The following is a 20,158-nucleotide window of genomic DNA, read 5'->3' as shown; positions in this document are numbered from 1 at the left end:
GGGGTGGGGGCCCCCGTGCGTGCACGCACCCCGCCGGGGGTGGGGGAGACAGGCGGGAGGGGGGCGGAACCCAAGGGGGAGGGGAAGCTGCGCCTGGCCGGACCCCCCGCCGAGGAGAGGCGGCGACGTCGGCCCCGCCCGCGGGGCCGGGCACCGGTGGGACGGGCAGGAAGGAGCCCAGGGCGCCCGCGCTGCTGGAGAGAGGGACTAGTACGGGGAGGAGGAGGAGGAGGAGAAGAAGAAGGAGGAGGTGGAGGAGAAACTGGAGCAGTGGCGGCGATTTGGGTGAGAGACCTCTCAAGGCCCCGGAGCCCGCCCCCTTGCATTTGCTGGGGCCATGAAGGGGGTTGAGGGTGCTGGAGGGAGGATGTCTCTGCGACCCCAGGCCCGGGGCGTTGTGGGGGTACTGTAGCTGCCACAGGCGTTGTCTGAGCCTGCCTGCCCCGCTCCCTCCCCTGTGCCTGGGCTCCAGGACCAGAGCAGGGGGCTTGGGAACTTTGGGTGCAGGTGTAATGGGAGGGAAGGTTGTTTCCATTATCAGGATGGAGTGAGGAGGGTGCAGAGTATGTTTGTGTGTGCTCAGCTTTCTTCTGTCCAAAGAATGAAAATTGAGAAAGAAGCGTCTGACTCTTCTCTAAGGCTCCAAGATTGACTGCTCTGTTTGCAGGTAGTTGACCTTCTTTCCACATTCATTCAATGTGTGTATTAAGGGGAGTTGGGAAGGTATAATAGTAGCAGCAGTCGAAGTAATAACAACAGTAGTGGTGTTTGTCTTGGGGCTTGTCTCTAGCTGCCTCTAGCTGGGGGTTGTGGGTTGAGGGGAGAGGACGAGAAAGTTTAGTTGTTTTTAGCCTTTCTCTTATAGTCTTCAAGGCTCCCCTTTCTATTTGCTTATTTCAAGAATGAGCAATCCTGAATTAGAGCTTCATTATCCTCAGTAAGGGATCTAGCCAGGCCTGGTGCTGATATTCGTTATACATTCATTCACTATGTGAATTAGGGGGGAGCTTGGAGAGGGAGGTTGTGGAAGTGGGGGTGGTAGTAGTAAACAGTAATTGTGTTTTTTCTAAAGACGATTAGAAGATAGGGTAGCAAAGTTGAGAGCAAAAGTGAATGTTAATTATATTAATAATTTATTTCAATTTCCTGTAAAAAAAATTGCAAGTTTTGTCATTCATTAAGAAATTTTATCTAGTTTAGCCTCTATTTTGAAATTTGTCACATTACTAATATCTGTGCAAAGTACAGAATTGCATATCTGATCTAAAATTTACATTAATTATTTGACAATTAAGGTATTTATCTTTAGGAGAATTAAATGGAGAAGTCAGCCATTCTTTAAAAAAATTCACTTTAATATTAATAGGTCTGTCATTTTAGTATGTTCGTCACTGATATTTGTTACTGGGTGTATATTTTAAAGTTATAATACTACTGACAAAATTTTAGGAATTAGGAAAAGCTAATAACTTGCTAGAATAGGCTACTTTCATACATTTAAAATTTTTTTTTTCATGCTTCAGAAGTCAGCTTTTTATAGCAAAACAGAAAAAATGGAAATGAACAAAAAGAAGAAAAGATTGCAATAAGAATAGACTGTTGACATGGGAAGTATCAGAATTTGTGAAGTGAAACCAATTATGAAATTTCTTTCTTATGAATTTGTTATGTTGATTTGTACACCTCAGAAGTTTTTGAGAAGGTATTTATATTTTGGCTAACAAAATCAGCATGTGTTTTATTTTTTAACAGAGACATTTTTCTAAAGTTATTAACATCAAGGAAATAAATATTTAGATTTCATTGTAGGTTAATTTTAACAAAAAATTTCATTCTGGTGTTGATAATATGATTATCAGAATCTATATACAACAAATCTTAGATGACTTTCTCAATAAGGTTCCACCCATAGATTGCATAGTTCTCTTAAAAAATTAAATTTTACATCATAAAGAAAAGCTTCATTTGTATTGATAACCCTAAAAACTTTTATTATGGTTAACTAAGAATTTTTATAATTTCATATCTTTGTCTATTATATAGCTTTTTATAAAATAAGTTTTTATTGATGCTTTTTGCTTTTCTTACATCATGATGTAATTTCTCTTATATCTCCCTTCTATCATATAAATAATATTCTTAAAAAACAACAAAAAAGAAAAAGAAGAAAAATCAGTATAGCCAATCACTACATTGAAAGATTCCTAAAATATGTACAATGCACAACACCTGTGATTTCCATTAAAGGGTATTATGCAGTGGTCTCTCATCAAAGTCGTGCTTAATCTTTATAATTTTGCCACAGACATACATGATTTTTGTTGTATGGTTGTTTTTTCTATTTACATTGTAGTGTATTTTTTCTTTGCTGTACTTGCTTCATTCTGCATTAGTTAATGTAGATCTTAGCATGCATCCCTCTATTCATCAGTAATCATTTTTTTACAGTATAGTAATCTATTATATTTGCATACAACATTTTTTTTAGGCATTCCCCAGTTAATGGGGAATCTACTTTGATTTCAGTTCTTTGCTTTCACAAAATGTGCTATTTTAAAGATTTTGTTCTGTATGGGGATTTTATTATCAGTCGGCTTCTTTGGGGTATTTGCCCAGTAATAGAATCTCTGGGTCAAGGGTTGTGGATATTTTAGTCACTTCTTTTTGTGTACTTCCAGATTGTTTTCCAAAATGGTTGTACCAATTCATAGCTCCACCAACAATATATTAGTTTGCCTATTATTCTACAATCCCATCAATGTTGACTATTACCATTTTTGGGGTCATCTTTGCCATTCTTTAGGGTGTGAGGTGAAACCTTAGGTTTTTTTCTTATTTGTGTTTCTCTTATTGATTTGGAGCATTTTTTCATGTGGTTGTTAATACTTTGCAATTCTTTTGAAAACTATTTGTTCATATTCTTTGACCACTTCTTTGTTGGGGAGTGGCTATTTGCCTTATATGTATATTTGTTAGTTTTTTATATAGCTTGGATACCAATCCCTTATCAAAGAAATCTGATATAAGCATCTTTTAGCAGAAGAATTTTTATAGATATGACCTCTAAAGATTCTTTGGTGATACCTAGCTGAAACCTAAAATCAATGAAAGATATTGATCTTTTTTGCCTCCTATTTCACTATGCCTGTAATAAAGATCAAATCCTTATTTCACCTGCTCCTGCTCCATAATTTAAATTGCATAATCAACAAAATGATTATATAACAAAACTTAACTATTTTGGATTTGTGAATTTGCTGCTTCAGATAATTTAATTATATTTCTTCTAGCCAATGAAATACTTAATATCTGGCAGTATGCTCCTCTTCTGGTCTTTGGCTCTTTTGGAAAAAGTTCATACCATACTATCAGTTTCAGAATATACAGCAGCTGAATTTGACACAACCACTTTACGAACCAGTGATGGGAAAGTTTCCAGGACTTTGAACCAAGGTTGTAGATGAAACTTAACGAACAACTTGATATTGGTTGGGCATCAATCACTTACCGCCCTTTCACTGGTTTCTGCTTTTCCTTTCTTGTTTTTGACTGCTGTTCTCTCATTGTCCCTATACAAGAAGTGTGCTTCATGACTGGGTGGAATTATCAGTCTGGAGGGGCAGCAGCAGAAAACAGGAAAAGGATGTTAAGTGATTGGTACCTGACTTTTATTCATTTATATTCACCCATAGTCTTGGTAATCTCTAAGTACCTTGCATTTCTCATTCTATGAAAAGCAAAGCTATCTAAAAGAAGAATGAGTTCATTTAGGAACTAGTGAATTCTTCTTTGGAGGTCCTGTCAGATATATTGTAGAAGGTATCTTGTGCAGATACAGAGTTGGGATTTAAAGTAAATTCCAACTATGAGATTTGTGTGATATTAAGATTGACAGTGATTATGGTTCATTGGCTCATTTGATGTGTCTGACAGTCAGACTCTGACGGAAGGTCTGAGATATGTATCACCCAGCAAGCTGATTATAGAAATTGCCTTTTCGGTGCTACACATTCCCTCCCCTCATTATGCTCTCTTCATTTCTTTTACTGATACATACCTGATGGCTCTCTGGATATCCTCCTGACATTGTCTTCCCTTTTCTAGCACATGTTAGGAGATGGTTGGGGGAAGGGGTGGGCAAAGGAAAATTAATTTTCTTCAAGCCAGAGTTTGTATTGCTCCTTTTCTCTGGTCTCTTTCTCATTAACCATCTTCCCTTCACCTCCCCCAGCTCAGGCTGCAAAGGGATGCAAACACTGAGCATACAAATCACCTTGTTTCTGATTCTGTATGCCCCATTGCTTACCTTGCTTTTATTCCTTACCCTGTGCCCCTCTTTTAAATATTTCTTTCTCCCAGAGCTTTAGTCTTATTCCTCAGACTAAAACCCATGCTTAGCTTCTCACTTTTGACCCTGGAGATCTCTCTTTAGCCTTCTAGTACCATTTTCTACAAGTGAGCCCCTTTTTGGAACTCTGCTATTAGTGACTTTGAGCTCTGGGATTCTAAATTTTCACTGCCTCAGGTGTAGGAAATAATATGTAGCTGTTACTGTAGTGAGGTGATGTGTATTAGTGGTTTCCCAAATTAGAATGGTGAACATTTTTTTCTTGAAAGGTCTTTGGGAGCTGGCCTTCACATTTCTTCTTTTATTTCTGAGTCCCCGTTGTTGAACATAGTGCTTTTCAGGTAATTGTGGATGCTTGGTAAATGGATTGAATTAGTTAGGTACTTTGTGGATTAAACACATTTTGTGGAATAACCTGAGAATCTAACGATGTATTGTTTCTATGGGAAAATGTGTTGGATTCCAAATAATTGTTTTTTCAAGGAACTTTTGGAATGCATCTTTATAAGTTAGGGACTGGCTATTAAGTATGTGTATTTTATTTTTGATTTAATACATACACTCAAGAGATGACTGAATATTTAGATTGTGTATAAAGAAAGATTCTGAAATTAAGATATTTAATGATAATTTTATCATTTAATGATAATTTAGTGATAACTTTAATGATAAGGCAAATGTTACATTGTTATTGATTAGACTGAATATTGCATTTTTACTATTCAATGTATTTTCAAATAAGTTGGGAACTTACTTTATCATGTTTATTTTATTATGTATATATTTAATTTTATTATGTGTATATTTTACTTCCCTCTTTTGGAATTTTTACTGTATTTTTATTTACTTATAATGGAAGCCACTTACATTATTGCTAATGCTTATAACAAGGGCTCCCTTTTCTTTTCATCTTAAAACTCCGATATCAAACCCTACTCCTTTCCCCTAATTTCTGACTATGAAATGACTCTTCTTCTTGCCAAGAAGAGCTCTTCTACCATGATGCTCTCCTGCCTTTCTTTAGAAAGATGGTCCCTCTCTGTCCGCTCCTTTCGATCTCTAATTTTTAACCTTACCTACCTCCTTTAAATAATGCCTATCTAACTTCACTAGACCCCATCTTTCCCTAATACTATTACCCTATGCACACACCATTAACTTACACATCTCCTCTATTTCTCAAACTCCTAGAAAAAGCTGATTGTCTCCTTGCTTGTACTTCCTTTTTTCTTACTCCCTCAAATTTTTGTCTTTCAATCTCATCACTCAGTTGAAGCTGATGACCAGTGATTTCTTAATGACCAAATCTGTTTATTTTTCAGTCCTCGTATTTTTTGACCATATTGCTGTTTTTGATTCTATTGATCACCCTTTCCTGAGGCTCCTTACCTCGAGGCTGCCCCACTGTTCCCAATCTATCTTCCATATACTTGTGAAAGTGATTTTCCTTAAGCTCAGATCTGAACACGTCATTACTCCTGTTTCTATGATAAATATAAGCTGCTGTGTTTAGTATTTCAAATATTGCACCTCCCAAACCAACTTAGCTTTTAGACCTCATTGTATATTTCTCCTTCTCCTACACTGTGATCCAGCCAAACTGCCCTCTTTGATTCTTACACACAACTGACCCATCTCTTGACTTTGAACACCATATAAGAAGTATACTCCTTCCTCCCCTTTGCCTCATAGAGGCAGTGATGCTGCTTAACATCACCTTTTTGAAAAAAGCCTTTTCTTATCCCAGCTACTAGTACCTCTCTTCCCCTTAGATTTAACTAACTTGCACTTATTTGAATTTGTTCTGTATTTATTTTGTTTTTTGTTTGCTTTTTTTTAGAATGTAAATTTGAGGGTAGAGATTATTTCTTTATATTTGTATTTCTCGTGCTTAGCACATGACCTACAGCATAATAGGCACTTAACAAATGCTTGATAATTGACTGGTTATTGCCTGATCTTGATACTGCCATATTATGATAATACTATTGCCATATCATAATTTGGATTCTCTTCAAATGATTAAAGGTAGTTTCTTTATGATTTCTAGTTATATTCAAATTTATTACTCTTATGAGGACTGTCCACTTAATTGGGTAATCTCTGTCTCTAACCTAATCTCTGTTCCTTGTTTTAGCAATTATTGTGCCCTTTTAGCATTAGCACTACTTTCTGTGGGTTTGTTACTCTTGAGCAGATATAACCAGCTTTCTGTTATTTGGCTTGAAGTTTAGAAACAAGGTAAAAAGTAGTTTTGTTTTTTAAGATTAGAGATGAAAGCCTTGTTTGTATATTAGTCTAGGGTTTATTGAATGTAGAAATAATTGAAAATCATTGGATAAGAAAAGCCATATGTTGTTATTATTAGCCATTTATTGTTTTGTTCATTTTGCTGTTGCTGAATGTGGCCAAATCACTTTGATAATAGTGTGTGTTAAAGCTATTTTTTCTTAAATAATCAGAGTATCAAATCATGATGTTAGAAACAAGTGTATCAGCTTAAAACCAAAGTGAATTTTGGAGACTTCAGTAGTTGGAAGGTTTCATTTAACTTTCTTAGCTTCTCTTTAACTCTTCTCTATTAATATCTTCTTGATTGTTTTAATGTTTGTGTGCTTCATTTAGAACTTGTATAAATTATTGCAATTCTTCTGTCAAACAAAAACTTGGTAAAAAGTATGTAATCTTTGAATTAAAATAAAAAGACATGATAAATATTGTATTTTGCCAAAACTTGTAGGAGTAAAGTTTTACATCCTGGTTAATGTTGTGCTCCCTAACACTGACTTCATAGATACTACTTTATGCCTAATTTATTATGCAGAATTGTCTGTGGCAAAAAGGCATAGTAGTAATTACTGGTCTCACCTCATGCCCATGGAAGGTAATGGAAATCTAAATTAAACCACTGAAATTACCTATAGTGGAACTGAGCATTATAAGAACTATGGCAGAGATCTTTACTTTCCCCAGTCTGTTTTCCCATTCTGTATCAGTCTAATAGATTGAACAGGTAATTGATTTATATGTTCTAATAGGTCTCATGATCAGTATTTTGAAGCAGTAATGGTGGACCTTATTTCCAGGTTTTAGGTAAGTGCTCTGATATGCCAATCTACATTAACAACTAGGATGGGCTTCAAAAATTCTCTAGGTGTTTAAAATATACAGAGACCCAACATTTTCCCTTTCTGCCTCAGATTTTGATGGAATCATGATCTTTTTCATCAGTGTTCCTCATATGCACAATTCTTTGCAGTATCATTTAATAGATCTTTCACAAGGCTTCTACCACCAAGCCAGATGATTCATTCTTTAAATTTAATTAAATTAAAACATTAACATTTTCAATTTAAACTGAATTATATAAATTTTGCCAGTCATGAAGACTTTCTAGATTTCTTATGGGTACTTAAATGTCATCCTTAGATAAGTTATTATTTTAAAGAATATAGTTTATGTATTATGGATTACTGACTTAACAGTTAAAAATTCAGAATAATACAAGAAATGTTAGTTCTTATTAAAATGGAATATAGTGAATTCAGCCAGTAGGCAGGCAGGTTGAACTTATTGGCTACAAGGCTTATATAGACCATCTAGCCTAATCCCCTCATTTAATTGATGTGGAAACTAAGGCACATCAAGGTGAGATAATAATAACTTTTTTTGGCAGATAGCCTTTTAAAGTTGCAAAGTACATTGTAGATATTCTTTTCTTTGAGCTTCAGGATAGTTTTATGAGGTAGATGCTTCAGGAGTTGTTATGCACATTTTATAGATGAGGAAAGGGTGGCTTAGAGTGATGAAGTAACTTGTCCATGTTCATACAGCTAATTAGTAACTGAGCTGGCATTTTAACCCAAGGCCTCCAATGCCAAATCCAGGCTTTTCCCATTAATCCATGCTGCCTTTAATAGTTTCCATTATGCTATACTTTTAGCAGTTTTCAAAGCGGTTTCTTCATAATCATCCAGAAAGTAGGACTTAGAGAAGTGGTGACCTTCATTGGACCATACAACTAATAAGTATTAGGGTTGCTACTTAAAACTTAAGGCCTTCTAATGCCACAAGTATTATATCCCATGTTCTCCCATTTTTAAAATATATGATTATCTGTAGCTCTAAGCATGTAGAGCTTGGAGCATGAGAGCCTCGGGAATGAAGCATTACACTAATGCTACAGTGGGAGATAAAAGAAGTAATTCTAGTATAAATATATAGCTGGGAAAGAAAGTAAATGTACTTCTTTAACTCCTGTCCTTTATCCTTATTCTTCCCCTTCATCGATAGCAAATCAATATTCTTTAATGTCCTCCGATGTTATCAGGCATTTTCTGCAACTATATTCATGTTACTATTAGACAAGAACCATATTTCATTTATGGACATTATTGAGATGCATTGTGATATAGAGAATGAAGTCCAGCTGTAGGGTCAGAAAGCCTGAGTTCAAATCATTCTTCTGATACATGACCTTTGGCAAATTATTTAACCTCTCAGTGTTCCGTGAAACTTTAGGAATATTGTTATTTTGGGGGACAGTTAAGTGGCTCAGAGGACTGAGCCAGGCCTAAAGACAGGAGGTCCTGGGTTCAAATTTGACCTCAGACACTTCCTAGCTGTGTGATCCTGGATAAGTTATTTCATTCCCATTTCCTTGCCTTTACTGCTTCTAAGATGGAAAGTAAGAATTAAAAAAAAAAAAAAAAAAGGAAGAAAGAAGATAAGCTTTTCAGATCTGTCCTCAGACATTTCCTAGCAATGTGACCCTGGGCAAGTCACTTAATCCCAGTTTCCTTCCCTTCTTTTCTTCCTTGGAACTGATACTTAGTGTCAATTCTAAGACAGAAGGTAAAGGTTTAAAATATTTATATATATAAAATTCTAAATCAACCTCCAACCCCCTGAGGGCATTATTAATATTTATCAAATTAGCATAAACATTCAGTAAAAATTACATTAATTTAAAATGCTTATTTCCCATACTGTGACAAGTAGTTAGTTCATTGAATTGTTAGATTATTTTTCAGTATCTAGGATAAGTACTGAAGGACAATGACCTGGGCCCAGAAGTAAATGTTCATAGAAGAGACTGGATTTTTTTTAGAAAAATTTGTGATATTTTTAATAGTCTCAGATTGTTCCCTGACACAAGCACCCATCTTTTTGATACTAGTATTCTCCTGAATGCTGTATGGTTACAAATTTTGGAACACAACAGTTTTTGGAGAGTCAAAGTTGTAGCTGATCCAAAGGGCAATAGAGAGGTGCAGGATTGACCTAAATTGGCTGCAGCAAATTTCCAATGATTACTTGAAAGCAAGAAGTAACATAAACAGATTATCATCCAGGAGCAGTATCACCAGAGAACTGTGGCAGAAATGAGGACTAAAACAGATGGCCAACTTGGGTGCTGAATGGGTACCAGCAGTAGTACTTTGGGAGAGAACCTTTTTCTAGTAGAGGAGGGAAAAGAATTGCACAGGAGAAGGTATGGTTAGTTTTTAATCCATATTGATGGATAATATATACACAACAGTGACATCAAATCCATGAATGCTTATCATAGCTCAAAGAATGTTAAGTTCACCTGATTATAATTATTTTTGCTTACTAGTAGAATAACAGCTTTCTGGTTTAGGCTAAACTGGCCATAGTATTTCTAAATGATTGAACGAGAACATTCATATGTGCTTTGCTGGTAGAATTAGAGCTAATTGTAAGATCCTGTTGTTGATAGGGTCCGATCATTATTTAAAAACAAAATACTTCAACATCCTTGAGAGGAGATAATTTAGCATTCACTTAGAGAGCTTATCATATGCTGAAATAGCCTATTCCATTTTTGGATAGCTCTAATTATTATGAACTTCTCCTCACTGAGGGTAATTTGGCCTTCTGAAGCAAACAGAACATGTTTGTTTAATCTGTCTTCTGTATAACCAGCCTCCAAGTGTTCAAAGACTTCTCTCATATACATTCAGTCAATTAACCTAAACAAACATTAAGTGACTTATACCTCTAGTGGGTATAATAGACTTCATAAAAATGATAAAGAGGTAATGTGACTAGAAAAGAAGTTGGCTGAAAGTGAGTGATAACAGATAGTTAGACTAAGTGCTTTGATGACTTCCTGATATTAAGAGGTCTGTAGGAAAACCTTCAGTATCTTGAATGGACCCCTGTAGAGGATTTACAGGATGACACAGAGAAATTGCACAGGATGAGAATTCCTGGATTGTTTGCTGTCAGAGCCATTGGAGGGAATATCCACATTAAAGAGATCACATATACACGAAAGTATATTTTCCTAAGTCTTCTCTTTTTCAGGTTAACTATCTAGCTTTAATTTATTTAATCGATCCTGCTGTAGCATGATTTCAATTACTCTAAACACTCACCTTTGGTCCAGGTAGAATAGAGTAAAATTATCACCTCCCATTTCTGGATCTTCTGTTTCTGTTCATGCAGTCTGAGTTCAAATTATATTTTTTGATCAGCATAGCAACCGTCAGCTCTAAACAATGTCAGCATACTGTCAAGTTTGTAATCCAGTAAAATCCCTACTTCCTTTAAAAATGAACCAAGTTTCTTCCATTTTGTGCTTGTTGAATTGATTTTTAAAAAAGTAGGGTACTTTATATTTTATCATAGTTAATTTAATCCTATTAGTTTTAGCCCATAGTTTTTAAAAGTTTTTAAAAATATCTTAGTTTGACATATTATGTATTAAGTATCATTAGCAGCTTTGTATCTTTGAATCTGATAAACATGCTATCTATATCCTTAAGTTATGGATAAAAAGTTTTGAGTAGGCTAAGGCTAGGAATTGTGTATAAAAGAATATGTTATATATTTTTTTAATTTCATAAATCTTTACTATAGTCTGATGTAATTTTACTTGAATGGAAGTAAATATCACAATGATTTTAAATTTGAAAACCTTTCAAAACATAAAGGAATAGGGCAACTAAGTTGCTCATTGAATAGAGAACCAAATCTAGAGATGAGAGGTTCAAATCTGATCTCAAACACTTCCTAGCATTATTTCTCTGGGCAAGTCAGTTAACTCCCATTGCCTAGCCCTTACTGCTCTTCTGCCTTGGAACCAATACTTAGTATCGATTCTAAGACTAAAGGTAAGGGTTTAAAACAAAAAATATAAAGGAACATTCTATAAATTCAGAAATATAAGTTCTGAAGATTAACAAGGAACTTAGCAATTATATCTCACTTATTTGTGATCATGAGTTTTGAAACGCCTGATTGAGTTATTAGTATCAGAAATTATTGAATTACTGGTATCAGAAATTATTTTATAGAATGCTATGTCATTCATGTAAAAGAGGGCCTCAGTTAAAGTCTCTAAATGGGATTTCAATCAAATGGTTCATTTCATATCGTATTCATTTTTAATAGGCTCTACTCTAAAATTACAAATTATGTTTTAATTGCCACTAGAGTTGTTCATAGGATCATGATAGAAAGAACTTGAGGTGTCTTCTAGTGTGAGACATTTGTTCTGTAGACAAGCAAACTGAGGCCCAGAGAGGTTAAATGATCTGCCCCAAGAAAATCACACAGATATGTAGGAAAGCCAGGAAGCAACTTAGTCCATGACTCCAAATCCAGTTTACTTTTCACAATATTCTGCTATTTGAAGATTGTAATTAGCCTACTTTTCTCATGTTAAATTGAAGAGACAAATTGGAATAAAGGGAAAGACAATATTTAATGTTACAAAAAGCTTGATTGGTTGAGTAACAAAAAAGTCAAGTTGAAAAAACAAATCTTCAGAGAAAAAAGTAGACTTGGTATTTATCCAGAAGCTTAATGAAATGGTACCTAGCATCTTAAGTCACCATTCTGAGTTATCATGGTGGCCCTTCTGTTACATTCCAGAAAAATTATCATGTAGCATACACAGAAAACTGTCTTACATTGTGTATCTTGCAGTCTGCCTGTAGAAATGCTTATCTTTGCTGCCATAGAAATGACTTCAAGTATTAGTAATGAGTGTCAAGTAATTTAGATGATAGCATTGAGAGAGAAAGTTGGAATAATTTTCATAATGTGAACTGAAGGATATTGCCAATAGAGCAGGTTTCTTTTAGTTGAGTGGAATACCTCTCACACCTTAGTAAGCCTGACAAGTTAGTGTTTATTCAAATTTGTACCTTTGATTGTTTTCCTAATGTTTAAGGAAATATCTTTCTGCATATATATGTCAAATATACTTTAAAAATCCTTTGTCTTAGTAAACATAGTGTTTATATATAAATATACAACTAGGAAATAAGTACCTGAGTTTATGGCAGAGAGCCATTGAACCTTCTTAAGCAGGATAGTGACAAGATCTCTGCTTTAGGAATATCAGTTTGGCAGCTCTGAAGTATTTATTGGAGTGTAAAGGCAGGGAGACCAATTAAGCTACTTCAGTAATATAAGTGATGAACTTAAGTGATAGGACAGCAGAGTTGTAAGGACACATTCAACAAGATTTGGCAACTGAATGGATTTAGGGAATGAATTGGAAGAAGAAATGAAGATGATTCCTGGGTTATGAGCTTGCATAAATGAAGGATGGTGTTTTTGCAGAAATAGGGAAATGAGAGTTTCATTTTGTGGGAGAAGATGAATTCTGACTTGGCCATGAATTTGAGATGTGTATGGGATATCAAATGAGTATATATAGCAAATAGTAATATGGGATAGTGGATTTAGATATGGTCATTATCTGCACTGAGGTAATAGTTGAACTGTAGAGAATTGTAGAGAGACCTGAATAGAGCCTTAGGAACACATGCACATAAATAGTGGGACATAAATGATCCAGCAAAGAAGGCTGAGAAGGAAAAGTCAGACAGGTAGAAGGGGATATGTTTCAGTGGAATTCTTTGGTGGTGGTATGAATTGGATTAGATGGCCACCAAAGTCCTGTCTAATACTAGAATTCTTTGATCTGCAATATCCAAGATATCAACTATTAAAATTTTCATGTCCCAGCTAAGATTATAGTCTGAATTCTGCTTAAAGGAATATGCTGTATGAAGTTTTTAGCCTCTTGTAATAATCACTAGCATGATGTTTTTAGCCAGTTACTCCAGTCCCATTGCTATTTGGAATTTTTCTAGCTTCTTAAAGGCCTTAATGCTTTTGGTATTACTCTGTCAAGAATACTAGAATCATCTATTCCTTTTGTCTTCTCCTCATGGCTAAAGTAGTGCTATATTTACTTGGGAATATTAATTATTTGGGAATACTTTCCTGAATTTATAGGTCTTACTTTCATATTCTCTCACTCTCTGAACCTTCATTATCATTAGTCTCCTAATTTTTTTAACTCTTTAAATATACCTAAATTTCCAAGTTCTAAAAAAGTGATTATTTCAATAGCACCCTTGTTTGCCTCTCAAACCCTAAATTGTATCTTTTTCAAAACCATCCTTAAAATATGTAGCTTTACTACATAGCACTAAGGATAGAGTAGAATTGCAATTTCATTGGTATAGGAAACCCTGAGGTGAGGAAACTCTCTTGGTTTATTCTGAGTCTCTTTTTCTAAGTAATCTTGAGTAAATCAGCTACCTTGATCTCTTCCTTCAACTGAACTCACAGAATTACAAATTGTCATTTAGAAGAAGTCTGTACATCTAGTCCAATCTGTATCAGAAAAGAATCTTCTCTACAACAAACTTGATAAGTGATCATTCTGCTTAGAGAAAGAACTCTCAGAGAAAAAGGTAATCTACTCTCTCAAGGAAGCCCACTCTAATTTTGATTAGCTCTGGTAGCAAAGTCTTAACACACAAGTGTTTAATAGATAAATTTTTTTTTTTTTATCCTGGGACTCCATTCTAGGAGCATAGGGCCACAAACCAGTAGGCAATGGGACACACAGTCGCTCAGGGTCACCCAGCTGGGAAGTGTCTGAGCCCGGACTTGCCTAGGACCTTTTGTCTCTAGGCCTGGCTCTCAATCCACTGAGCTAGCCCAGCTGCCCCTACTTTAGGTTGCAGTTTCTTTAGCAGATGTAGTTTTTACAGGGTGGGGTTGCTAGCCCCACGCCCAACCCTCCTCCTTTTTTCATCCCAGCTAGGGACCGTCCTTGGCCCCGGAGTGGTAAGGGTAGGCAGTAGGGGTCAAGTGACTTGCCCAAGGTCACACAGCTGGAAGTGCCCGAGGCTGGACTTGAACCTAGGACCTCCAGTCTCTAGGCCTGGCTCTCAATCCACTGAGCCACTCAGCTGCCCCCTTAATAGATAAATACTTATGTTGAATTAAGACAGTTTTGTTTTATCAGTGCCCCTCTGTAACTTAATCTCATTACTCTGAGTTTTTTCTTCTGCAACCAAGCCGAGCAATTTTGTTTCTTTTTCCATGACAGCAAGCATTTCAATTACTTGAAAACACTCCTAAGACTTCTGCAAGTTGAATATCCTCAATTCTTTTAATCAGTTATAGAATGGCATGAACTTGATGTCCTTTATCATCTTATTTTCATTCCTCTATATTCTCTTCTGCATATCAGTGTCCTTGCTAAATGTGCCACCTAGACCTGAACATAGTACTTAAGGTATATACTGACCAAGGTAGAATACAGTAGTACTATCACCTCCCTATTCCTGGATACTTAAACATAGTATAATTTGTTAATAGCTTCTTTGACTATTATATTATAACACTGACTTACTGAGCTTGCAGTGCACTAAAATCCCAAGATCTTTTTAAATGAACTTTTCTTTTAAACCCAAAGAGAAGCCTTTACTTATTCCTATTAATTTTCTTATTAGATCTGACCTTCTTTTCTGGGTATTCAGGATCTTTATGAATCCTAACTCTATCATTGAGCATGTTAGCGATCCCTTCCAACTTTATGCAGACATGATAAACATACCATCTCTGTCTTTATCCTAGTCATTGATAAAAATGTTAATCGTCACTGGACCAAATAGACATCCTAGGTTACCAAAACTGTAGAGATATCTCTCTAGCACTCATTGCCTATAGCACACATTTGACACTTGACATTGTTTTATTATTTTATTTATGTGTGTCCTATCTTTTTGGCAAGCTTATTAAATACCTTTGAGGACAGGTCTCATATTTCACATCTTGTATCCTAACAAATATATTTTACATATATACTTTTTTTAAATTAAAAAAAAAAACCCTTAACCCTCCGTTTTAGAATCAATACAAGTATTGATCAGTTTCAAGGCAGAAGAGCAGTAAGGTCTAGGTAATTATGGTAGTGAGGCCAGATTTGAATCCAGGATCTCCTGTTTCTAGACCTCTTTACCTTCTGAGCTACCTCACTGTCCCTAATTACATACTTAATAGATAATGCTGTGTCTATATTATTACTTATCAGTACTTTCCTGCCTTTAGTCTTTTCTCATATTGTTTACTCTAGATACAGCAATGAAAATTATATTCTTCAAGTGTTGCTTTCATCATTTCCCTTCTGCACAGCCTAGAGTGACTTCCAAATGAGGTTTCTTTTCTTTTTCTTTTTTTTTTTTTAACTCTTACCTTCTGTCTTTAGAATTGATACTAAATATCATTTCCAAGGTAAACGAGTGGTAAGGGATAGGCAGTTGGAGTCAAGTAACTTACCCAGGGTCACACAGCCAGAAAGTACCTGAGGCCATATTTGAACCCGGGATTTCTCATCTCTAGGCCTGGTTCTCTATCCACTAAGCCACATAGCTGCCCCCAATAAAGCTTCAATGAAAATAGCATTGAATTTGTGGCCAATGCATCTGCGTTTGAGTTCTAGCTTTGCTACTTACTACTTCTATGACAAATTATTTTAATCCTTGTTGGCCTCAGTTTCCACTGTAAAATGAAGAGGTTTAATTTGTTGACAAATCCCCTGCCAACCTTAACTTTATGACCTGATGATACCAAAAATGCCTATCACCAGTTACAATTACTCTTAACAGAAAAATGTTCTTAATATTTAACAGTCATGCCCATGTGTGTCCTTGCCTATTGCTATTTTCCTATTACACTATCCAAGAAACTTAAAGTTTTTTTGTCATTTATTAATTATTATTTTTAAATTTTTTCCATGGTTACATGATTCACATTTTCTCCCTCCCCTCATAACTCCTCCCTCCTGGAGTTGAGAAGCAATTCCACTGGTTTACACATACATACATATATACATACATATATATATTATCACTTGAACCCAATTCCATATTATTAATTTTTTAAAAGAGTAGTCCTTGAAAACCAAAACCTCCAATCACATATCTATATAAACAAAGTGATAAATCATATATTTTGTTCTGTATTTCTACTCCCTATGGAGTCTTTCTCTAAATGTGGATAGCGTTCTTATAAGTCCTTCCGGATTGTCCTGGATCATTGCATAGCTATTAGTAGCAAAGTCAATCACATTTATATAGTGCTTCATACATACTCATTTGATCCACAAATATTCATGATTCTATGTTGCTCAGGTCTAAAAATAATAATTAATAGTGAAAACTCTGGACCTTTTGCCTTTTAATTCATGGACTTCATTAGCAAAGCTAAAAAATTCTAGGGTCTATATCACATGCTCAGGCTACCAGTGCAAAAAAACAAGGCAAAAAGTTATATGTACATTATTGATTATTATTGCCCTTTAGTCCCAGAATTAGTTCACATTAGTGAGCTTGCAAGTTCTAATGCTTTTCTGGTCACATCAGGCATCCTATGGCCCTATTACCTCAGAATTGCTTATGGTTCCTGGGTTGACTCATCCAAATCTTTAAATGTTATGTTTATGCTCTATATAGAAACATAACCAAATATTATATACTTATCTTTAGGTATTAAGTTCTTTAAAATTAGGCAGAATGTCTTCAACCAAAAACCTATAATAACTGAGACATGAGAAGCAGTGTACAATGGGAAGAATACTGGAATAAATGGACATAGGTGCAGATCCTGGCTTTACTATTTAATACTTGGGTGATTTTTGGCAAAGTGTTTTAATTTCTCTGAAATTAAAAATTAGGGGAATAGACTAGGTAAGAAATGTGAAACACAGCCTATCACACTCAGCCAAATCAGATTAAAATGTAATTAGAAAATATTTAACAAAATAAAGATACAATAAAACAGATAATTTTTTCATTTTAAAACTGTGTCAATATGTGGCCCATGGGGATCCTTATGTAAGGTTTAATGAAGCCCCCTCAATTTCTTTTTGAGATCGACATCTGTGGAAAAGATGACCTCTAGAATCCCTTTCAACTCTAAATGTTTTGAGATAGAGTATAGGACAGCAAATTTAAGTTAGGAAGTGTTACTTCCCAGTCACTTCTCAGGTACGAGTTCTTTGAGTGTTTGTTTCCTCATTGTGAACTGTGGGAACTTAAAATAGTTCCTTTATTGTGCCAGAGAACTGCCTAGCCTCAGCATGGTATCATTTAAATTTTAAAGACCTTCAATTCCTTTCTGTGGCTTTTAAAGGTCCTCAGTTTAGTTTTATGCTTAGGGTCATTAACATTTAATAATCCTGCACCAGGGCTGAGTAGCTCTCTGCAACATTATAGGAATTTATTTAAGGCTTCCACATCTCTCTCAGCAGCAGGGATTCAGCTGCTTGCCAAGTTTGCAGCTGCAATCCCTGTTAGCTTTCTGTGAAGCCCTGGACATAAACCGTTGCTGCCTTAATTTGGCTTCATGTTAACCTTCTCTGTTGTATAGATTACATCTTCCTTCTCAAGGAAGGGTAAGACAGACAGGTGTGCTTTTTTCTCACAAAATTGCCAAACCAGTTTAACTAACTTTTGTTCCTTTGAAATTTTTAGCAGACTTGTTGAGCAATTGACTTTGTTCCTTTTCATGAAAACTTTTTGTATATGTCATTTTTTCCCTTTTACAGCTGCCTTTCATATCTCTTCAGTCTTTCCTGATTGTGTTTTGCTTAACTATATTTATTTGTTAAAAATAAGGATTCTCTTAGGATAGAATGTTGGCCACTGACAGTGAAACTGATTTTTTTAAAAAGGCACCTATTAAGATATTAAAAAAAAATCTTTGTAATCCACTGTTCTTCCTCTTTGCAGCCCGAGTTATCTACCAGCTTGGTGTGTGGTGTTGCAAACTGGACATAGTACCCTAGTCAAATCCTCACCAATTAAAAAACAAAGGTAAGATTTCCTTGCTCATCTTACACATAATGTTCCTATTCTACCCTTATTTTATTTTTTCTTTGGTAACTATATTGCTGACTTAACTGCAGTTTGTTTTCTTTATATAGTTGACTGCCTCCTATGACTTGAGATTGAGACTTTGACCTATGCTTTTAAGGAACTAATTTCTGTTGCCTTAAATTTTTTTTAGAACCATGAACTGAAATGTATTTTAGGTATACATCTGCTATGAGGTATAGAACTCAAAAGTTTTAGGAATTGGGAGACAGGAGGCCTGCGCAGGATGTCTTGTGGGGGAAAGGGGAAAGAGCAATATTCTTTTCCTTGTTGTGGGGATTCTTAGCAGTTAACTTTGAGAGTGGGTTTCTGTATAAGAACTAGATTTCCCACGGTGGTGAGTCCCAGATTTGCTGTGATAGTCTCCATATCAAAAATGAGGCTTTACTTAAAGGAATGATTTTTTTGTTTGTTTTTGTGCCAATTTTTGATTTGGGAAATTATGGTAACAGAAGTACATCTAAATTTTGTTGGAGTGGAATTCTACCACATAACTCACCTTTTATATTGAATTCATAATTATTCATCAATTGATTTTTTAGATTTAATTTATTTTTCTTATTTTCAAAAAAGATTATGACCTAGGTAACAGCTGAAAACATGAATGATTCTAGCTTTTTGAAAAGAAATAAGGACCTAATTTGTCCTTTTTAAAATGTATAATGATAATGAACTGCTAGAGAATTTATTATTTACAACTTATAAACTTAAATCGTGGTGACCAGTTATTAGTACTTTCCTCAATGTGGATATTCCCTCCAAGATAGCAGATGACAATCCATTCGTGCCATCATCCTTTTGAAACTCTTTTCCATGTTTCTCTATAAAATTTGTCTTTGGTGGAGTTAACCCAACCTGCTTTTGGGGCCTTTTGTTCTTTTGACATAAATAGCTTACTAATCAAGTATGTGGGCTGTCCATTAGTTATCTCCTTGCCTTTTTTTGCTGGTATGTCTTTTCTTATAACTTTTACATTGTTTCTCCTTCATAATTCTTGCTTGTTCATTTCACCATTATCCATCCTCTACCCCCATGTGCTTCTCCATGGCTTTTTAAGTGCCCTTCAGTTTTCATTTTTTTGAAATGTAAAATTCCCTTTCTTGTAGCCTTGTAGAATGTTGGTACTAAAAGCATAAGCCTTTGTTTCAGGGAGAAGTTTAGAATACTTTTTTAAAAACTTGGAAATTTCTCAGTGGTAATCTGTCCCACTCTTCTTCCTGCTCTTCAGTTCTGTATTCAGCTTACTGATCTTTCTCATTGATTGTCCAAGATATCTTGATTTTCTACTCAACTGTGTTTTTCATCCACTTGTTATCTTCCTGTGTGGATAGTTAAGCCAAAATCTTTATAGTTATTATGTATCTAATTTAGGAGATTCTGTAATATTCTGGAGCATGATGCAGTCATCATAATTCCATCTGTGAAGCAGCATCTAGAAGACTTCAGGATTTGGATAAAAACTCCTTGACTTGGACTTTGTGTAATTTCTGTGACAGTAGCATATGATTGCCATAGATATTCATTTCCCTCTTTTATGCCATAATCAAAATAAATTTTTGGAGGAATATTCTTTAGGGTAATAGGATCCAAA

General features: G+C 35.3%; 1 protein-coding gene across 1 annotated transcript in view; it reads left to right on the top strand.

Moving 5' to 3' along the window:
* The first annotated feature begins 526 nt into the window (after positions 1-526).
* The window catches only part of TAB3 (TGF-beta activated kinase 1 (MAP3K7) binding protein 3), an 80,663-nt gene continuing 61,031 nt past the window's right edge, over positions 527-20,158 (top strand). Inside the window, exons 1-4 of the mRNA XM_044670153.1 lie at positions 527-667; positions 1,524-1,702; positions 7,387-7,441; positions 18,424-18,507. The gene's annotated coding sequence lies outside the window, so the exon portion shown is untranslated. The remainder of the gene's footprint in view (positions 668-1,523; positions 1,703-7,386; positions 7,442-18,423; positions 18,508-20,158) is intronic.

The sequence above is a fragment of the Gracilinanus agilis genome, chromosome 3 (assembly GCF_016433145.1).
Source record: "Gracilinanus agilis isolate LMUSP501 chromosome 3, AgileGrace, whole genome shotgun sequence".
Lineage (NCBI taxonomy): Eukaryota > Metazoa > Chordata > Mammalia > Didelphimorphia > Didelphidae > Gracilinanus > Gracilinanus agilis.
This window is presented reverse-complemented; position numbering and strand designations above follow the sequence as displayed.